The following is an 18,063-nucleotide window of genomic DNA, read 5'->3' as shown; positions in this document are numbered from 1 at the left end:
GCGAAGCGGAGAGCTGAGGCCCTGGCCCTGACGGCAGTGGGGTGCCGTGTGGGCGCGAAGCCCGGGAGAGCGCACTGCCAGTCCCAGACCTCCCCGCCCCTACCCTGGGAAGAGGCCCGTTCGCCGCAGGGGGAAGGCGTGATCAAAGCACCTCCGAGGAGCGGCCGGTCAGGGCTTGCGGGCGGCGGGGCGAGGACGGAGGATTCCGGAACCCAGAGAGGGCGCCCGTGCCCCGTCCCCGGGCTCCCCCACCTCTAACGCGGGGAACCCACCCTGCGGCGGGACAGGGCCTTGGCGCCGGGGCCCCCTCAGCCCGGCACTCCTTCTCCGCCCCGCCTCTCCCCGACCCGCCCCCCAGGCAGCCCCGCCCCGCGGGCTCGCCATTCCCGGGCAGGCCCGGCCCTCCGTTTCCGCTGGCGGCGGTGGCGGCGGCGGCGGTGGCAGCAGCGGTGCCAGAGCGCGAGCGGAGCAGGGACCCCCCAAGTCCTGCGGGCGCGGTGAGTGCGGCCCGGCGGCGGGCGGCGGGGCGGGTCTCGCGAGCGTGCCGAGTTGCGCGGGCTCCAGCCGGCACCCGGCGGGCTGGGCGCCCCCAGGCCGGGTCGAGAAGAGGGAGCGGCCGGGGGCGCCCACGGGAGGCGGTGTGGGCAGGGCGGCGGTGGAACTAGAGGACGAGGAACAGAGGAGGCGCCGTGCGGGAAGCGGGCCGGGAAGGGGAGGATGGGTGCGGGGCCCGGGCACCAAGGGAAGTGGGGTTCTCCAGGGGAGGGCTCGGAGGAAGACCGCTCGGAGGAAGACCTTTGCAGAAAGGGAGACCCCCGGGGCTGGCAAGGGTTTCCGACTGTGTGGCCCAGTGCACCGCTTGGGACAGTCCATACATGCACCCCAGAGAGGGCCAGAGGGCCTTCAGGCAGGGTTGGGATACGGCCTGCAGCCCCCCCTGGCACCCGCGACCACTCCCTGGGCCACTGCTGGAAGATCAGCACTCCGAGTGACAGGACTCTGGCACATCCAAAGTTGGAGATCTAGCCCATCTGTGCATTCAAGTTTGGGGCTTTAAAAAACTTTCTTGTGGTTTTGGAAAAAAAGACCCAAACAAAAAACTGGCTGCTGCTTGTAAGAGCAATATTTGTTGTACTTGTACATCTTGGAACTGGAGTCTTGGATCTCCTCCCTCTTTGAAAAATATACGGGTCACTTCTTCATCTTCCCCAAATGCCTGTATTATCTAGGGAAGCTTGGCGTAATATAGGCTTCCCTGAGCTACCTTTTCCTCGAATCACCAAAATGAGGGTAAGAAGGCAGCTGCTTACCACTCTTGGCTCAGAGGTGCAATCTCTCATTAGGTGCGGGTGCCCTTCTGACCTGCAGCTGTCCTTTTCCCTGGGGTGACTCAGGTATCTCCTCCTCCAGGAAGACTTTCTGGACTAGTGGAGAAAACTGAAGACTCATGCGAGGATCCCTTATATACCTGCCAGCTTCCTTCTCTTTACTGAAAATAGCCACAGAGAATGTTGAATATATGCTTTGCTATAGAGATATGCTGCTAGCTTGCCATCATAAGTAGTGGGGAGGGGAGGAGAGGGTTTATGGATAATTTCAAACAATGGCCCGGACAAATCATTTATATTTAGCTAAGGAATGCAGCCAGAGAGGCAGACAATTACACGGGCTTCCTACCCTCGGCTTGGTCCTGGCGTGGCTGATGCAGCTGGGCTGTGGGTTGGAGGGAGAAGATTGGGGATCTATTCTCACTCACTGAAGACAAGTCCCTGCATAGATGAGAGTGGGATATTTTTTGTCTGGTTTAATCAGATTTCAATATTCTGGCAGGGCTCTTTAAACCTATGAACAGATAATATTAATAACAATAACTAGTGTTGATAAAGTAATTTATAGTTGGCGAAGTGTTTTCTATGCACATTACATTAGCTGTATATAATTTTATTTAATTTATAAATAATCTTGTGAAGTTGGTTCTTTTTTTTGTTTGTTTTTTTTTTGAGACAGACTTTCATTCTGTCCCCCAGGCTAAAGTGCAATGGCACGATCTCAGCTTACTGCAACCTCCGTACCCCAGGTTCAATCGATTCTCCTGCCTCAGCCTCCCTAGTAGCTGGGATTACAGGTGTGTGCCACCACACCCAGCTAATTTTTGTATTGTTAGTAGAGATGGAGTTTCACCATATTGGCCAGGCTGGTCTTGAACTCCTGACCTCAAGTGATCCACCTGCCTTGGCCTCCCAAAGTGCTGGGATTACAGGCATGAGCCACTGTGACTGGCCGAAGTTTGTTAATTTTAATTGCCTTTTTATAGGTTAGGCAAATGATGCTCAGAGAGAGTAAGTATCCTATCTAAGGTCACAAAACTCATAAGTTAAAGAAGCAAAACTTGAACTCTGGCTTCTGACCTTCCTACCTTGTGCCTTCTATTCTGCCATCTACCTCTCTGCCCTTCTATTTCTTTTTTTTTTTTTGAGACCTAGTTTCACTCTTGTTGCCCAGGCTGGAGTGCAATGGCACGATCTCAGCTCGCTGCAACCTCTGCCACCTGGGTTCAAGCAATTCTCCTACCTCAGCCTACTGAGTAGCTGGGATTACAGGTACCTGCCACCACGCCCAGCTCCTTTCTGTATTTTTAGTAGAGATGGGGTTTCACCATGGTGGCCAAGCTGGTCTTCGAACTCCTGACCTCAGGTGATCCACCCATCTCAGCCTCCCGAAGTGCTGGAATTATAGGCATGAGCCACTGCACATGGTCCCTTCTTCTGTTTTTTTTTTTTTAGAAACGGGGTCTTGTTTTGTTGCCCAGGCTGGAGTGCAGAGACGCAGTCAGGTTGCTGAAGCTTTGAACTCCTGGGTTCAAGCGATCCTCTCGCCTTAGCGTTCCGAGTCGCTGGGACTATAGGTGCAGGCCACCATACCCAGATAATAATAATAATAATAATAATAATTATTATTATTATTTTTAAGACAAATGGATTCTTCAATCCTACAACACCAGGTAATTATTATTATTATTTTTTTTTGTAGAGACAGGGTTGTGCTATGTTGCCCAGGCTGGTCTTGAACTCCTGGCCTCAAGCAATCCTCCTTCCTTGGCCTCCCAAAGTGTTGGGATTACAGGCATGAGCCACCACGCCCAGCCCCTTTCCTCTAATGTTGAGCCTTGTTTTCACCAGGCACCACCTATTTGTACAACCGTGGGCAATTTACCTCCTTTTTCCAACTCTCTGTTTTGGTGGGATATTGGATTAGAATGTTTCTAGAGTCTCTTTCAGCATCAGATAATTAACAGTGTAAAATATTAGCAGCCAATCAATCAGGAAGTGAGCTTTATATTAAAAAAATTTAAAAATTGTGGTAAAAACACTGAATGTAAAATCTTAAGTGTACATTTTAACTATTTGTAAGTGTACGGTTCAGTAGCATTAAGTATATTTACACTGTTGTGCAACAGAGCTCCAGAAATTATCTTGCAAAACTGAAGCTCTATATCCATGAAACAACTCTCTTTCCCCCTCCTCCCAGCCTCTGGCAGCCACCATTCCGTCTGTTTAGTGTGTTTTATTAAGCTCCTCCTGTGTGCTTAGTAAATGCTGACCTTGAGGAATTAATCGGGAGAGTTGTGGAGAAGCAGCCTAGCTTAGGTGGGAAATTGAACCTGAGGTGGCTGGAGGGAGTGCCTCTTGTCACAAGCCTGTAACCCCAGGGCCAGCCAGTACTGTTAAGTGAAAGAGTGAGTGGGTTGGGTCTTGGACAGGTACCTTCACCTCCTTTAGGCTCAGCTCCCTGCTTGCAAAATGAAGATAACAATACCAAGTACTCAGGGCGTTGGGAAGGAGCCATGAGCTGATGTTTGTGAGGCACGTAGCTTAGGGCCTCATATACAGCAGGTGTGCAGTAAATGGTGGCTGTTATTTATAACCTCGTGGAAGAGACTGGAGTAATATGCTTGGAACAAGAGAGGACAAGACTTCTTTTCTTCTACCACGAGGGCCCAGCCTGCAGTGGTTATCATCTTCACTGACTAAGAGGGAGTGGATCTAATCCAGGTGCATTCGCCTGGCATCCAGCATCCTTCCTGTCCAGCCTCCGGCTGCCTGCCTAGCCTTATCGCCACTCTTCTCCCTCCGGGAACCCTTGGTTCTAGCCAGACTAATCTCCCAGGCATGCTTTGCTCATTCCTTCTTGGCTCCTTAATCATCCTCTTCCACCTTCCTGGATAGTTCTACCATTCTTTTCGTTTTTCAAGACCCTTCTCATGTCTGAGCTCCTTTCAAGACCCTGACCGCCATCCCAAATGAACTTCTTTTTCCTGGGAACTCCTATGGCCTTCTCTGTCTTCATTTGGCTCTTGGCCTTTATATACTTCCCTGGGTGGTTCTCTAGTGAACTCCACAAATGGTGTATTTGTCACATGTATACGAGTCTGTGCTGGGCTGGATACAGTGGCTCACATCTGTAATCCTAGCACTTTGGGAGGCCGATGCGGGAGGATCACTTGAGCCCAGGGGCTCGCGACCACCCTGGGCAACACAGTAAGACAGTAAGGCCTCTGTCTCTAAAAAATAATATATACACACACACACACACACACACACATATATTAGCCAAGTGTGACAGTACACACTTGTGTACCTGTGGTCCCAGCTAGAGGTAAAAGGATCGCTTGAGTCCAGGAGTTCGAGGCTTCAGTGAGTCATGATCGTGTCACTGCACTCCAGGCTGGGTAACAGAGCAAGAACTCTGTCTCTTAAAAAAAAATGTCTGTGCTAAGTTCTGATGCTGCAAAAATAAAAAAGATAAAAGTCCTTATCTTCATAGGCTTATAAGCCAGTAAAGAGTTGAGAAAGGGGTTCAAAAGATAATTCAAAGGACAAGGCGAAGGCGAATGGCTTCTGAGAGCAGAATGTTAGGTGGGTTGAAACAGTTCAGTTACCTTGACTGAGGAGCACCATTTCTTGCAGCAGGTGGTGGTGGACACTAACCTTGGAGGGCAGCTTGCATTTCAACAGAAGGAGGAAGGATCAGCCTGGGGCTAGGCACTGAGAAAGTTGGCGTGTGTGAATGGTACAGGCGGGCCAGGCATGGGATGTGTGCAAGGAAGCCATGGAGGAGAGGCTGGGCAGGTAGACAACAGCTGTATTGTGGGTGGCCTCAGATCATCAGCCAAGAACTTTTATCTGTCCATTTGTTCTTCCAAGAGAACTTGAGTGTTCACCATGTGCCAGCATTAAGCTGGTGTTGTGGAGACAGCCATCAACCTCGGGAGGCCCTGGGAAGTTTGCAGGTTCTGAGCAGGGGTAACAGAAGCAGGTCTGGGCTTAAGGAGGGTGAATTTGGAAGCTGTAGAGAGGGGACGTCATGGTAGGGAGAGTAGCTGGGCACCTGTGAGGAACGGTGAGGAGGTAATGAACCTGAGACATTTTGGAAGTAGGATCAGGATAATTTGTAACTTGATTGGATGGGGAGGTGAGGAAAGGATGAAGGTGAAGGGGGTGATTCTATGCTGGGTGACCTTGAAAATGTAATGCCATTTGCTGTTTCCAGTAGGTATTGTTTCTCCAACTAGATTGCAAGCCCCTTCAGGGCATGGATTCTAACTTCCTTGGATGTTCTCCTTGACCCTGAACTCACTGCTGTGAGGCACAGAGCAGAGTAGGCACAGTGGACCCCTCATGATCTCAATGAATCTTGCACTTTCTAGCATCCCAAATTTGTATCCATAGCAGTACTTGCTCATGGGCCTGGCTTTCTCCGGAGTCATGTTTCTGCAGAATCAAATGTTTCCTGTATATATCCTCACACCCCAAGTTAACTGCATTTTCAGTTTCTGCTTCAGTTTTATTTCTCACTTGATGGCCATTTTCCACTGAGTTTTTATTGCTCCATAAGAGTAACTTTGAATGTGGTAGAGATGAAAACAACACGGTGGCCCATTCCTTCATGTTGGCCACATAGTGTATGTGATTCAAACACTTCAGTAAGGTTCTTTTACATATCTTGAAACTTTGGGTCACTTGTCAGTGGCCAAAATTGGAATATTAAATCCTTTGATGACAAAGGTCTACTCCAGGGATAACAAATACATGGTGGGATCCTGTTACTTCTGTAACTGCTCATGGCAGACATCACCAATCAATTGCAGATGTCTTTCCTGCTGGGCCAGGGCATGGGTTCTGCTCGTAATGCCTTGGGTACCCACTTCCAACTGAGTAGCATTAACACACTGCCTTCCTGTGCCATTTCTGGCCTTCTCTGTTTGTTGAGTGAGCAGTTTCTTGGTGGAGGACTGCTGCCCCAAAGAGTGGTCCTTGATGGACAGAATTCACCCTAGAGTGGCTTCATACCAAAGTGATGACCTAATATTTTGCCTTCCTGCAGGAATATCCTGGAACCTTCTTTTATTTGTCAGCAGCCAAGGTGTTTTCAGGAAGTTCAGAGAGAACAGGTCAGTGTCGGTCTGGGCCCATTGTGGGGTAGAACCTCTGAATGCCTGTGTGTTATAAACTCCATCTAAAGTCAAGGTCTTTCTTGTCCTTTAACTGTGGGTTGGGGAGGATAGAAGAGGATGCTGACATTTTCTAGTTGTCCTTCTGCCCTGACTCCTGGCTTTGATTTTCTAAGCTTAAATTGGGCTTTGGGGGCCAGGCAAGAATTATCTCCTCCCCACTGTTTCTGACTGGTGGCTGATGGCACTCTTGGATTCTTTCTTGGCCACCCTATTTGAGTGGAGGAAGCCTAGGGAGAAGCCCGTAACTTCCTGCTTCCTGACTCCTCCCAGCAGGCTTGAGAGCCAGGGTGGAGGGGCCTCCCACAACAGGCCAGAGTGAAGCCGTAGGAGTCCTGGCCAATCCTCAGTGCCTCAATTTTGCTATACCCACCGCCCTCTGCCAGGACCTTTACAGGGTCCTCTTCTCTCCTCCTCCAGGCTCCTGGGGGTCTTGCTGATGGTTTATTCATTGTTCCCAGCACTTGTGTATCAAGGACCCTGCTGTGCCAGACTACATAGCAGGCAGCCAGACAGTAGGGGTGGACGGTGCTGATTCAGGTTCCCTTGAGGTGCTGTTTACTGACCTGGGCCTTTTTATGTTTTAAGTTATGTGTGTTTTCTCCTGCGGCTTCTCCCTGCTGGGTGATTTGTAAAATCTTACCTTCCCTGAACCCAGTGGTGTGGTCGGTGGAGCAGGGAGAGGAGGAGGAATGCTGCTGGCTGGTGGCTCATCTTGCTAAACATTCTCTTGTCTGTGAGTTCCAGCAGGGATTATTTGGTGGCCCAAGAGTGGCCAGGAACCTCTTATTGTCCTGCTATACCTTGCCCATTATACTTAGGATTGCCAGTATTCATACTTGTCATCATCATCAGACTCAGTTTTAGACCCTTTACAAATGTCCACAACCAATTTAACTTCAGATGAAGTTAAAATTTAAAACTCATTTAACTTTTGCAGAGGCCCCATGGGGTAGCTGTCATGTCCTCTTACTTCACTAGCAGCAGCAGCAGCTAAGGCCGACATAGTGTTAGCTGGAGTAGGGGCTCCAGCCCAGGTGCTGTGACTCTGCAGCGCCTGCCTTTCCTGCAGATCCGCGGCTGTTCTTAAATCAGTCTGGGAATCTGCTTCAGGTCCCTCCCTGAGCCTTCTTGCAGCAGGAATGCCTGAGATCCCATTTTAAGTCCTCCTCCCGCCTCCCTGGGGCCCAGATGGGTGTCTGCTTACATTCTTGCAGCTCTGGGATTTGAGGCACCGCCTATCACTGGATGGTGCAGTGCAGCCAGGCACATGGGCTTGGGTGGAGGAAAGTTAGTCTGGTGAAGATCAGGCAGCAGCCATCTAGGAGCAGTGGCTCACGCCTGGAATCCCTGCATTTTGGGGTTGTGAGGGAAATAAGCTGGGGTGGGAGGGCTGAGGCAGAAGCTGAAGACCAGACTGGGCAATATAGTGAAACTCTGTCCCTATTAAAAAAAAAAAAAAAAGATTGGGTAGCAGAGGGAAGGACTTGAGGACAAGGGAATGACCCTCTTGCTGTGTGGCATGTCTGCCCTATCCCATCCTATGGGGCCTGTTCGTGGTGGGCCCTGCCAGACAGAACTTGGTGAGTAGCTCCCCAGGAGGCCTGCTTGGCTTTGGGGAGACACGGACAGCCTCTGACATTACCAGCCATGTCTATCCAGATGACCACCTTCCTTCTGTGCACCTGCATTGAAACCCAACTGAGGGAGACATAAGTGGAGGCCTTGGCAGACAGGACGTCGATCCTCTCTGATGGCTGTGGCTCCAGAGGGCTTTGGTTTTGCCATTTCTTGTCATGCTCTGGAGCCATGCTCTGGGATGTTGACCAGTTCTGAGGTGGGAGGTTCTCGTTCTGGCCCCTGCTCCTACCTCTAACAGTTGTGCGACCTTGGGCAAGTTGATTGCTTTCTTCAAGCCAGTTTCTTCACCTGAAAAGTGGCAGGCTGGGTGACCCATTGCTAAGGTGCCTTCTGGCTCTGCTGGAGGTGGTTTCTGAGGTGGGATGAGTTGGGATGCCTGGGTTTTGGCTTCCAGTCCCGGGCCCGGCTTCTGCCTCTGTCCAGTGCCTTCTCGGCCTCTGGCCTAGAGGTGGATGGAGGAGGAAAGAATGAAGTTAATGAGTAAACTGGAGATGCTGACTTCTGATAGGAGCCGGACTGGGGGTGGAGGTTGTTTGCGGAGATGGTCTCCTGCCCCGTGAGTGGCGAGTGGCAGGGTCCTGCTGCGTGACTTCTGTCCTATGCTGACGGCTCTGCTGCTGCTTTGGTTTTAACTCTCTTCTTCATGCCCCTGCCTGAGGCAGCAAGGAGTAAGCCTCCATTGCTGGACTCCAGCCCTGCATGTTAATCATTTCAACTCCAGTCATAGCCACAGCATAACGAAATGAGAATATCTGCCTGGAGCAGGTCAGCTTCCAAACCCTCTCCTTGCTCTCAAACCAAAAACAGAACCAGAGTCTCAGCCTGAACCAGGAGGGGGCTCTTCAGAATGGGAAGGAGACTGAAGAACCCCTCTGCTGGCATCCGGAGTTGGGAGCAGGATCCTCTGTGCATTTCAGCCCACACTTTGGAGCCAAATGTAGACTTTTTTTTTGCCTGTCCATTGTTTAGTATTATCTGTGCTTGGATTTACCACACCCCTTCCGCCCTCTGTTTTCCCACATGCTCCCTTACGGTGGATGGCTGGAAATTGATGATACTTTGAATATTCACTCACTTTCTGAGAGTCCTATGACCATTTCTACTCTCAGTGGTTGGCATTTTTTTTAGAACGTCTGATCTTGTGATGGGAGCAGGAAAGGATGGGGTAGAGAGCAGTCTAGGGGGTCTGAAGAGTCAGGAAGCTCAGTAGGTGCCCCCTGGAGTCCCCCCACCTGCTGGGGAGGCTTTGCTGTTATTGCAGGAAGGCTGCAGGGTCTTGGTCTTGTGGTCTTTGGGATACAGGATCTTGATGAGGCCTTGGTCTTGGCCTTAATGGCTTAGGGCTGCTGCTAACTCTTAGAGCACCTTTGTGCAAATTTGAAAAGTGGCCCTTCTTCAGGTTACAAGCAAAAATTAAGGTGAATATATTATTGTACAACTGGAACAAAGTCCAACTGTGTCTGAGGCAACCCCCTTGAGCCCTGGCAGGCAGTGACCTTGGCTGTGTGCACACTGGCGGGCATACCTCCAATCATGGGGTGCACATATTGCTGGGAACACACACAGTCTGGTCCCTCCCCTTGCAATGTGGGGAGTGTGTCAGGTTCAGAGTCAGGGAGAGGGCACCTGAGGACAGTGAACAGGTGAGGGAAGTGAGCTGGGGTGGGAGGGATGCTCAAAGCAAGGTTGAAACAAGGTGCGGCCATGCACGCGTGTGTGTTAGTGACCACGTGCATGCTTGCCTTACATGTGTGTGCTGGGTGTGCTTGCATGGGTTTGGGTGGGAGGGTGCTCTGCATTGTTTTGGCACTTAGAGGAATGGCCCACGTGTGCATCTCAATAGATCAGTATAGGCTAGACACAGTGGTTCACACCTGTAATCCCAGCACTTTGGGAGGCCAGGGTGAGAGCATTGCTTGAGACCAGCCTGGACAACATAGTGAGACTTCGTCTCTAATAAGAATAGAAAAAAAATTAGTCAGGTATGGTAGTGCGTGCCTGTAGTCCCAGCTACTCGGGAGGCTGAGGCAGGAGGATTGCTTGAGCCCAGAAAGTTAAGGCTGCAGTGAGCCATGATCGCACCACTGCATTCCAGCCTAGGTGACAGAGTGAGACCCTGTCTCAAGAAAAAAAAAGGGCCGGGCACGGTGGCTCACACCTGTAATCCCAGCACTTTGGGAGGTCCAGGCAGGTGGATCATGAGGTCAGGAGTTTGAGAGCAGCCTGGCCAATATGGTGAAATCCCATCTTTACTAAAGATACAAAATTGGCTGGGTGTGGTGGTGCGCACCTGTAATATCTGGTACTCAGAAGGCTAAGGCAGGAGAATTGCTTGAACCCGGGAGGTGGAGGTGGCAGGGAGCCGAGATCAGCTACTGCACTCCAGCCTGGGCAACAGAGCAGGACTCCATCTCAGGAAAAAAAAAAAAAGTCAGTATAAACCTGTGATGTGAGTGCCTTCCCCTTAGAGGGCAGGGTAAAACCTGGATGCAGTACCTGGGAACCCTGCTGACAGCCTCTCCCCTGGCCACCTGCCAGTGTGGAGACTGAGGCTTAGGGGCCCAGAGCTCTCCGACAAGCCCTGGGAGTGGTGGTGCCAGGGACAGTGGGAGAAGATCCTGCCTTAGCAAGTCCCCAGGCCCCTCTCTGGGCCAGGCCCTGCAGGAGGGCTCAGAGGGGCAGGGTGCCCAGCTGAGTTTGAATGAACTATGTCTTTCTGGGTGTGTGAACATGCAGAATGACATGTTTTGTTTTAGAGAAAATGAGGTAGAGGTCTGGGCTTGCAATTTTCCACCTGTGTTAATCCTGGGAGATTCTAAACAGCTTTGTTTAAAAACTGGACATACAGACTGCAGAGACCTGAGCCATCGGGTCCCCCAGGAAAGCAATTAGGTTTGAAGCCAGTGTTTGGATTTGTTCAACCATGTTAAGTGCTGTCTGTAGCATGTGGGACCTGGGAGCATTTACAGCATCACCCATGGTGTGAGTCACTCCAAATTAGCAGCCATTTCAAATTAGCTTCCACTGACTTGCTGGTGGGGATGGGTGGGGCTGGGGGGAAAGCCCCAGGCCTGGCTGTCACCCATCATCCAGGCTGTGGGCAGCAGAGAGGGGAGGGGGCTGGAACAACCTGTCTTGGCTCTGCCTGCCCCCTCTGTTGGCCAGAGAAGCTGGAGCTGGTGGTGTCCTGTGTCTTCGAAGGTCTCCTGGATGGAGCAGTTTGTGTCTATAGTGCCGAGAGAAGAACACTGGAAACCCTGCAATTCAGGACAGGGTTGGAACTTTCAGCATCTATGGAGAAACTCAGGGGGTATCAGCCTGGACCTTGAGGGAGGGCTGGGATTTAGGGAGGGAAGAGAAGGGTCTCTGAGGGGTTGTGGTGCTGGCTGGGAGCTTGGTTGGGGTGGGAACAGGTGTGGCCCACAGGAGAGGTGAGCTCTTCCCTCTGGGGTACTTGGCATGCTGCTCGGAGCAGCTCGGATGCAGGAGGCTGGTGGTGGGAGCCAGTGTTGGTCTTTGAACAGTGGAGTGACAGGCTGAAAAGGGACATTACAGGAAAAATTAGATTGTAGCAGAATTCAAGGTGAATATTTTTTAAAAAGCATCCTTTTGGCTTGGTGTGGTAGCTCATGCCTATGTTCCCAGCACTTTAGGGGGCCAAGGTGGGAGGATCAGTTGAGCTCAGTTTGAGACTAGCCTGGGCAACATAGCAAGACCCTGACTCTACAAAAAATTTAAAAAATGTAGCCAGGCATGCCTACCTGTAGTCCCAGCCACTCAGGAGGCTGAGGTGGGAGGGTTGCTTGAGCCCAGGAGTCTGAGGCTACGGTGAGCTATGATCACGCCATTGTACTCCAGCCTGGGCAACAGAGTGAGATTCTGTCTCTAAATAAATAAATAAATAAGCATCCTTTTTTGTTGCAAAATAATAAAAACTCATTATAAAATCCAAACATTACATAAATTGTAGAAAAGGAAAATCTCCCGTAATCCTACCCGTCAGAGATAATCACTGTTAATACTTTGGTTTGTATTCTTTCCAGATAATTTCTGTGATAGACTAGCATCCAGCCCTTCACCTACTTATCTTCTCCATTTCCATAAATAGAATTGTATTCAACTTACTGTTTTGCCCCTTCACGTCAGTGCATTCAGACCAACCTCATTTTCCATAGCTGCACAGACTTGCTGAATGGATTTTGTTCCATTCATTACTGAAATTTATGCTGCATAATAGACCACCCCAAAATATAGTGGATTAACACAAACACTATTTTCTTTGCTTTCAGTTTGGTGGGTTAGCCTTTTGGGCTGGTCTCTGTGGTCTCAGCTGGGCTTATTAATGTGGTATCAGTCAGCTGGTGGCTCTGCAGGGCCTGGACAGTCCAAGGGAGCTTTATTTCATTTATCTGGTGGTTGGTGCTGGCTGCCATCTGGGCTTCTCCCCTGCCTCATGGTTTCTCGCTGTCACGGAAACTAGCCTTTCAGGTGAAAACAATCTACAAGCTTTCTTAAGGTCTAGGCACTGATGCCTCCTACACACTGTTCAGTTGAAAACAATCTGCAATCTACAAGCCCTCTTAAGGTCTAGGCTCTGATGCCGCTTACACACTGTTCAGGTGAAAACAATCTGCAATCTACAAGATCTCTTAAGGTCTAGGCTCTGAAGCCTCACACACATACTGTCTGTTGACTGCTGATAAAAGCAAGTCTTGGGTCCAGCAGAACTCCAGGGGTGGGCAGACTCTACCTCTTGGTGGGATGTCTGGCCACAGCACAGGAAAGGTATGTATGTTCCAGGTGGGGAGGATGTGGACGTGCAGTCCCTCCCTGTGCCCAGAAGCATGAGGAATAGACCCCACAGATCTTTGGAAGATAGTGCAAACTCCTTCTCCCAGCTCACTGTTCGCCCCCAGATGGGTCATCCAGGGAAACTGGCAAACACTTTACCTTCATGTTGGGTGTCCTTTGAAGTGGAGTCAGTGTGTTGTGCATGCTGCTAGTGCTGGCAGAGGTTTGGGCTTTGTAGTAGACAGTGTCTTCTGCCCTTTGGCTCCGAGGGCTGTAGAAGTCGAACCTTCCTGCCCTCTGCAAGTTGCCAAGAGCTTGTCTTCTTGGTACTCCCTGCTAATTTTCTTTTATTTTTATTTTTTTCCTATTTTTAAAATTATATTTTAAGTTCTGGGTACATGAGCAGATCGTGCAGGTTTGTTATGTAGGTACACACATGCCATGGTGGTTTGCTCCCTCCATCCCCCAGTCACCTACATTAGGTATTTCTCCTAATGTTATCCCTCCCCAATCCCCCCACCCCTTGCTATCCCTCCCCTAGCCCCCCTACCCCTGGAAGGCCCCAGTGTGTGATGTTCCCCTCCCTGTGTCCATGTGTTCTCATTGTTCAACACCAACCTATGAGTGAGAACATGCGGTGTGTGGTTTTCTGTTCTTGTGTCAGTTTGCTGAGAATGATGGTTTCCAGTTTCATCCATGTCCCTGCAAAGGACGTGAACTCATCGTTTTTTATGGCTGCATAGTATTCCATGGTGTATATGTGCCACATTTTCCTTATCCAGTCTATTTTTGATGGGCATTTGGTTTGGATCCAAGTCTTTGCTATTGTAAACAGTGCTGCAATGAACATACGTGTGCATGTGTCTTTGTAGTAGAGTGTTTTATAATCCTTTGGGTATAGACCCAGTAATGGGATTGCTGGGTCAAATGGTATTTCTATTTCTGGATCCTTGAGGAATTGCCACACTATCTTCCACAATGGTTGAACTAATTTACACTCCCAACAGTGTAAAAGTGTTCCTATTTCTCCACATCCCCTCCAGCATCTGTTGTTTCCAGATTTTTTAATGATCACCATTCTAACTGGCGTGAGATGGTATCTCAATGTAGTTTTGATTTGCATTTCTCTGATGACCAGTGATGATGGGCTTTTCTTCATATGTTGGTTGGCTGCATAAATGTCTTCTTTTGAAAAGTGTTTGTTATATCCTTCGACCACTTTTTGATGGGGTTGTTTTTTCTTGTAAATTTGTTTTAGTTCTTTGTAGATTGTGGTTATTAGCCCTTTGTCAGATGAGTAGATTGCAAAAAATTTTCTCCCATTCTGTTGGTGGCCGGTTTACTCTAATGATGGTTTCTTTTGCTGTGCAGAAGCTCTTAAGTTTAATTAGATCCCATTTGCCTATTTTGGCTTTTGTTGCCATTGCTTTTGGTGTTCCTGCTAATTTTCATGGCATCTCTGAAAAATGTTAGTGAGCAACAGGTCTTTAACAAAGCTAGTCCGGTCTTCCAGGCCCAGGCCTCTGCTGGGATTTTATTCATTCATTTGCCCAACAACTATGCTCCAGGCTTCCTCCCCTTCCCCTTATAACCTCTGATGTGAAATAAGAGGGCCCAGGCCTATGTGATTCACAGACTTCCCTTTTCCTTCTCAGGCAACTCACAATGAACTTGATATTGTGACTTCCCACAAGATGCTTGTTTTTACATTTAGTTTTCTCATCACCTGCCTTAGTGGCTCTTCCCTTCCTGTGAAATGTCACCAATGGCAGGGAGGCAGGAGGAGGCAGTGGAAGAGCCAGTGATGAGTCATTAATGAATCCCCAAACCCCAGCTTAGAGGATGCTGCAGTGGAGCTGCCGGTGGAAAAGTTCTCCCCAGCGCCAATCATTCATCAAACTTACCTCTCCCTGGAGACGTGAGGTTGGACCTGATGAAATGCACTTTCCTGTGTAGCAGTGTTCTTTTGCCTGTCAACTGCTGGGTGGTTTGTGCATTCATCAAATAAGAACAAAGGCAGAGTGGGCTTTCGAGTTGGAAAACCCTTGGTGTTTTATTGTCTCCTTGCTCCCTCTCAGCAGCTTTTGGTAAAGAAATGTTTTGTGGCTAAAAAGGTTCACTGTGAAAGCATCCTGCACTCCCACAACTCAGCCTCTGGGCTGGCCTCAACTGTGCTGTGGGAGAGGAGTTGCTGAAGGCCATGATGGGGAAGGGAGCACGGCCTGGCACCACAGCACCCTTGGGAGCTCCCCAGTCTATCTGGGTGACTTGTGGGTGCCAGCATTGCGCTCCTGTTTCAGGGTTAATGAGATGATCAGCTCACAGGTTTCATATTAATCAGTGCTCAATGTTGACAAAAACATGCAATGCTGACTCTATAAACCTTTGAGAAATCTGGCATCACAGACAAGAAAAGAAACCTCAGCAACTACTTTTGGCCAAAGAATTGGAAAAAACTGGATGGAGCTCCTCAGCCTGCTCCAACTGAGGGTTTACTAGCTTAAGGCCTATAGCAGGTAAATTCCCCAGAAGCAGAGACCTGTGAGGCCCTCCCCTGACTCCTTACTTCTCTGCTCAGGTCCCCACCCCACCCCTCTGTTACTGGTTCTCCATGGCTGTGAGGATGGATTTGACTCCTGCATGCTCAAGTCATACTGTCAGTGACTCAGTAAGTCGTTATTGGGCACTTTGATTCCTTAAGGGTCTCAGGTGTCTTTTGGCCCAGGTGCTCTGTGTGATAAGAGAGCTTTAGCCAAGTGTAGAGTTAGGTCAGTCCCTAGCTCTTTCTGCTCATGGCTACAAATATCTATTTCTGTTTTATTCAATTCCCTCATAGCTCCCAAGGGCCTAGTCCTGCAGCACCTATAACACCGAGCAGTGGGCTCTGAAGGCAGCAAGCCAAGGAGGAAGGGATAAGATTGCTATAGATGCAGCCAGAACTTTCTGTGGAGAACTCAGAGGAGATGCCTGCCTTGACCCAGCAGGGAGCTCTCACTGCTGTATGGTCACACCTAATTTGACGTTAAAAAATGACAACACCCACTTTCATCATCCACCTTACCCACTGCTTATCCAAATGAGTCTTGGTTGTTTGGCACATTGGATGTCCCTGTAAGGATAAGGATGGTCCTTCCCCGAGGATGCTCAGTAGACTCCCTGGGCTCTGAGGCTGGTTCTTCAGTAGCACAGTAGTGACATCTCTGGAGGAGGTATGTGACTTTCCCAGAGGGGCCACCTTCGGCTGGCTGAGAGGGAGGTTAGAAATGAGTAGGCAGGCCTCCCTGCCACCACACCCAGGGCTGGGGTAACTGGTGAGTGCTTAGAGCCTGCTCTTGACCTGGACACTGCAGGCTGGGCTTCTCCCTGCAAGCGGCTCACATCCTGATGTTCAGATTGAACCCGGAACATGGAAAGCATTCAGTCCTGGAGTTGACCTGACTCATACACACTGTCTTCTCTGGGAATACCTTTGGACTGGTGGCCTTTGGGATGCTGACACTAATTGCAGGACACACTTAGGCCAAGAAGGGAAGCCACAGAATTGCCCCTAGTTTTGGAAGATAGACTGGCAGTGTGGTGTCCTGGGTCCACCTTGCAGGTGGCTTTGGTTGTTCTATGCCCATCAGCTGAAGTAGATGGATTTGACTCTGTCTTTGGGGTGAGGAGTAGGGGCAGTAGGGATCTTGAGTGTGAGCCCCATCCTGATTCTGGGGCAAGGGAGAAGGTGAATTTGACCACAGGGAGAAAATTGGAGAGGCAGGGTGTGGTCTCCAGCTCACCTATAAAAGCTGGTGAGTCTCTGAGTGCCCTCAGGGCAGTGGGGAGGGCATCAGCTGCAGATTCTGACCCTGCTGCAGAAGGTGGATGGGGCTGGAGGCTGCCTCATGCCACCCCCAACCCAACCACGAGTTTCTGTTGTAGGGAACAGAGTGCGGATCTAACAGATACCCCATTAGAAGAGTGCCTGACGCAGAGTAGGCCTTAACAGATATTTGTTGATGGGAGATAGGAAGGGGATAGTGAGTTACAGCTATGGAAAGAAACTCAGCTGGGCCAATCACAGTTGGAGGGATTGAGGGAAAGACCCCCCCTCCTACCTTAAAATGCCTCTTCACTAGCTTGGCCAGCTGGCAGAACCCCTGCCATTAGATGTTTGTTGTTTTGGAGGCTCTTTGGTTTTCAGGAGTCTTCGCTTGATTTGCTTTGTTTTATTGTTAATTTGTATTTATTTATTTAGAGACAGGGTCTCGCTCTGTTATGTATGCTGGAGTGTAGTAGTGCGATAATAGCTCACTGCAAAGCCTCCAACTCCTGGGATCAAGCAGTCCTCCTGCCCCAGCCTCCTGAGTAGCTGGGACCACAGGTGTGCACTATCATGCCTGACTAATTATTTATTTGCACAGATGGGAGTCTCACTGTGTTGCCCAGGCCGGTGTCGAACTTCTGGCCTTAAGAGATTCTTCTGCTTCCGCCTCCCAAAGTGTTGGGATTACAGGCATGAGTGAGCCACCACGCCCAGCCTAGGAGTCTTCTCTTAAAATGCTGCAGCCTCTTGGAGAGGCATCCTGTTTCCCGCAGTGGCAGTAGCTCCTCATGATGGCCTTTTAAGATGAAATCTAAGAGGTAGGGTCAAGCCACTCCCAGATTCCTGCTTTCTTTCTGCACCTTGCCCAACATTGCCTCTAGAGGAGTAATTCCCAAATGTTTTCCTTCTGTGGAAACTGCAGCAGAGTAGAAGACTCCAGGGACCTCCCCAAGCCCCTCCAAGAAAATTACTGCCAAGCAATCCTCATAGGCATTCATAGGATGATGGCATGGCTTTAAAGAAACACCTAAGAAGAGAATATCTGTTTTTTGGGTGGTTGTTTTAAATCACTTCTCTTGTTTTTTATGGTTTTTTTTTTTGTGTTTTTGTTTCGCTCTTGTTGCCCAGGCTGGAGTGTAATGGTGTAATCTCGGCTCACGGCAGCCTCCACCTCCTGGATTCAAGCAATTCTCCTCCTTCAGCCTCCTGAGTAGCTGGGATTTCAGGCATGTGTCACCACGCCTGGCTAATTTTGTATTTTTAGTAGAGACGAGGTTTCTCCATGTTGGTCAGGATGTTCTCGAACTCCCAACCT

At 49.7% G+C, this 18,063-nt stretch overlaps 1 protein-coding gene across 2 annotated transcripts in view; it reads left to right on the top strand.

The window, feature by feature from the left end:
• The first annotated feature begins 406 nt into the window (after positions 1–406).
• Positions 407–18,063, top strand: part of TSPAN9 (tetraspanin 9) — a 203,358-nt gene continuing 185,701 nt past the window's right edge. Inside the window, exons 1-2 of one of the 2 annotated variants that reach the window (XM_064377534.1) lie at positions 407–497; positions 6,385–6,451. The gene's annotated coding sequence lies outside the window, so the exon portion shown is untranslated. The remainder of the gene's footprint in view (positions 498–6,384; positions 6,452–18,063) is intronic. The other variant, XM_064377535.1, reaches the window with a different exon arrangement.

Source organism: Aotus nancymaae, unplaced genomic scaffold (genome assembly GCF_030222135.1).
Source record: "Aotus nancymaae isolate 86718 unplaced genomic scaffold, 86718_ANA_hifiasm-v0.15.2.pri h1tg000016l, whole genome shotgun sequence".
NCBI classification, from domain to species: Eukaryota; Metazoa; Chordata; class Mammalia; order Primates; family Aotidae; genus Aotus; species Aotus nancymaae.
Note: the sequence above shows the minus strand (reverse complement) of the source record. Positions and strands in the feature narration are given on the sequence as shown.